At 46.1% G+C, this 3,902-nt stretch overlaps 1 pseudogene; it reads right to left on the reverse strand.

The window, feature by feature from the left end:
* Nucleotides 1–2,147: 2,147 nt before the first annotated feature.
* LOC102502646 (U6 snRNA-associated Sm-like protein LSm7 pseudogene) lies at nucleotides 2,148–2,452 on the reverse strand (annotated as a pseudogene).
* Between the last annotated feature and the right edge of the window lie 1,450 nt (nucleotides 2,453–3,902).

A 3,902-nucleotide genomic window follows, 5' to 3' on the forward strand; every position in this document is an offset into this window, starting at 1 on the left:
GCCACTCCACAATCCCTTCTCCACTCTCCTTGGGATTTTGGGCACGCGCACGTGTGCACCCAGCATGAGTTTCAAGCCACCAGGTCTGGACTCAAACTGTGGTGGAACATGTGGGAGTCCACCAATGTAACCACTATGTCACCTGCTGGCCCCTGTTCTTGCTCTCTTTCTTTCTTTCTTTTTCTTTCTTTCTTTTTGGTAGAAGTTTTTGCCTTAGGACGTGTGCACTTATGGGATGGGGTGGGATAGACAGTGAAAGGGAAAGTGAGAAATCACCCCCCCCTCCATGGATGGCTACACCGCTATCCCTTCTCCTCCATTTTCCTCCCACGATCTTGGGTGCCTGGCCTGAATTTCAAGTCACCAGGTCCAGGATTCGAAATATAGTCGGCCACGTGGGAGTCCTGCAACCTAACTGCTATGCCATCTGCTGGTCCCGTCCTTTAGTCTTTTGGTGATTTGTTTTATTGACTTTTGTTTGTTTGTTTGTTGAGAGGTTTTTTTGCTATAGGGCACATGCACTCGCCAGACAGACAGAGAGAGACAGAGAGATAGAAAGCGAGAAATCACCCCCTAGAGGGGATGGCCACACTGCAATCCCTTCTCCTCTTGGGATCTTGGGCACGCACGTACACGTGCCCGGTGTGAGTTTTTTTAAGCCACCGGGTCCAGGACTTGAGCCGTGGTCGACTACGTGGGAGTCCAGCTAACTGCTGGTCTCATTATTGATTTGTTTAAAAAAAAAAACCAACAACAACAAACTTTATTTATTTATTTATTTATTTATTTATTTATTTATTTTACTTTGACCAGAGAGGGACAGAGCAAGAGAAAGAGAGAGGGAAAGTGAGAAAGCAAGCTGCCAGGTCTGGGATCCAAACCATGGTCGGCCTGATTGGCCATGTGGGAGTCCAGCACCTTAACCACCACGTCACCTGCTGGCCCCGCATTCTTTAGTTTTTAAAAACAGCCACCACTGGGCCTACAGGTGGGTGGAGGTTAAGGTAACTGGATCCCATGTGGCCAGCAGAGTGGTTTGAGTCCCAGACCTCGCAGCTTGAAAACTAGCTAAGCACTTGTGCGTGCATGCCCAAAGTCTCCACAGACGGGACTGCAGCATGGCCATCCTCCCTTAGGGGAGATTTCTCACTTTCCCTCTTCCTCTTTCTCTCTCCAGTGAGCATTCCCACCTTGTAGCAAAAAACAAAGTTCCTTTCTCCACTGAATTGCCTTTAATCCTTTGACAAAGATCTGTCGATGATGTTTCTGTGGGTTTGTTTCTGGGGTCTCTATTCTATTCAGCTGATCTGTTCGTATCCTTTAGCCAACACAACTCTTGATTATGATAGCTTTATGGGAAGTCTTGGAGTTAAGCAGTACCAGGCCTTTGTCTTTTTCCTCTTTTAGTATTGTCTAGACTATTCTGGTTCTACTTTTCCATATAAACTTTAATTATATATTCAGTTTTATTTATTCTTTCGCTAATTTTAATTTGACCAGAGAGAGACAGAGAGAGAGAGAAACAGAGAGAGAGAGAAGGAAGCTGAGAAAGCAAGCCGCCAGGTCTGGGACTCGAACCGCGGTTGACCATGTGGGAGTGTCCAGCACCTTAACCACAACCACCACACCACCTGCCGTTCCCCTTTCATATAAACTTTAAGATAAATTTGTTGAGAGCCACAAAATAACTTACTGGGATTTTAATTTGGAATGCATTGATTCTTTTTTTTTTATAATAATTTCTTTACTTTCATTTATTCACTCATTTATTTTAATTTGATCAGAGAGAGATACAGAGAGAGAGAGAGGGAAAGTGAGAAAGCAAGCCACCAGGTCTGGTACTTGAACCGCGGTCGGCCATGTGGGAGTGTCCAGCACCTTAATCACCACGCCACCTGCTGGTCCCTGGAATGCATTGATTCTAAAGTTCAACTTGGAAACATTAAGTCTTCCTATCCATGAACATGGAGTATCTTCTCATTTATTTAGGTCTTTGATTCTTTTATCAGAGTTTTAGTTTTCCTCATAGAGATCATGTACATATTGTTAGATTTATACCTGGATATTTCGTTTTGGGGGGGGTTGCTAATGTAATTTTTTTTTTTACATTTGCGATTTTTATTAAGAAAATGGAGGGGCGTGGAGGGCTAGGCGTCCTGCTGCTGCGTGGAGGGGTTGGGGATGGCCTCCATGCCGTTCTGCGGGCAGATGAGCACCACCGACGTGCCCCTGCACACCAACAGCCCCAGCTGCCACGTGTCCTCCGTCAGCGTGTACTGGTCGTTGGGCTCTCGCATGTACTCGGTCCCGTCGAGCATGAGGTTGAGAAGCGGGTCGAAGACCTTCAGGATTCCACTGGCTTCGCGGCTGCCCTGGAACTTCACGCAGATGGTCTTGTCGATGTACTTGACAGGTCTAAGATGCTCTCCTCCTCCTTCTCCTGGTCCGCCATCCCGCCACCCCCGCTAATGTAAATTTTTTTTTAAATTTCAAGTTTTAGGGACCAGCAGGTGGTGTGGTGGTTTAGGCACTGGATCCCCACATGGCTGATCGCAGTTCGAGCCCTGGACCTGGTGGCTTTCTTTCTCACTTTCCCTCTCTGTCTCTCTGGTCAAATTAAAAAATAATAAATAAAATTATATAAATAATGCTTTTTTAAAATTTTAAGTTCTTTTGGTTCCTAACTGGTACATAAGACTGCAATTGACTTTAGTATATTAAACTCTCGTCCTATAAACGTGCTATAATTGCTTGTTAATTCAGAATTTGTCTTTATTTTATTTTAAAAATTATTTTATTTAGCTTTATTTATTATTTATTTAATTTGATCAGAGAGGGATAAAGCAAAAGAGAGAGGGAGAAGAAAGTGAGAAAGCAAGCCACCAGCTCCAGGACTTGAACCATGGTCAGCCATGTGGGAGTCCAGTGCCCCTAACCACCATGCCACCTGCCAGCCCCTTTTAAAAATGTTCTACGAAGAGAATCATGCATCTGCTAACACAGACAGTTTAATCTCTTTCTTCCCACTCTGCGCATTTCTTTTTCTCGTCTTACTGAAGTATCTAGAACTTCCTGTACAGTGCCACACAGGAAGAGCGAGAGAGGGTGTCCTCGCCCTACTCCTGATCTCAGGGGGAGCACCTCGTTCCTCAGCAGTGTGTTAGCTCTGGTTTTGCTTTTCTTTCTGTTTTGTTTTTCTAGAGGGTACATACACATACCACACAAAGACAGAGAGGGGCACCGGAAGAAAGCGTTCCTCAGTGGGGTGCGGTCGTGCTGCAATCAGTTCTCCATTCCTCCTCTCAGGGTTTTGGAGCATGTGTGTACCTATGCCCCACAGCTTTTTCAAGCTGCTTGAGAACAGGTCTCACAGTTGGCCATGCAGGAGGATCTGGTTTCCTTTTTTTTTTTTTTAGAGGTTTTTGCTTTAAGTCCCTGGAAAGACAGACAGAGACATAGAGACAGAAAGCGAGAAATCACCCCCCCAGGGGGGATGGTCATGCCGCAATCCCCTCTCCTCCATTCTCCTCTCGGGATCTTGGGCACGCACGCACACGCGCCTGGCGTGAGTTTTAAGCCACCGGGTCCGGGACATGAACCGCGGTCGACTACGTGGGAATCCAGCAACATAGCCATTACGCTAACTTGCTGGTCCCGGGATCTGGTTTCCTTAACCACTAGGCTATGAGGATGGTCCTTGTGGGAAGCTGCGCACCAGCGAGTCTGCCGAGGTTTCTCAGAGAGCAAACAATTACCATGATTGGTTCCCTTCCAAAAACTGACCTTCGAAACCTTGCTCTGATTGGCCACTAGAATCCCTCAAATTTGCATATCCGGCACCTCATGATTGGTCCAAAAGCAACCAATCATAACCCACTGTTAACAACCAATCAGGGCCCACC

Source organism: Tupaia chinensis, unplaced genomic scaffold (genome assembly GCF_000334495.1).
Source record: "Tupaia chinensis unplaced genomic scaffold, TupChi_1.0 Scaffold143646_1, whole genome shotgun sequence".
NCBI lineage: Eukaryota > Metazoa > Chordata > Mammalia > Scandentia > Tupaiidae > Tupaia > Tupaia belangeri.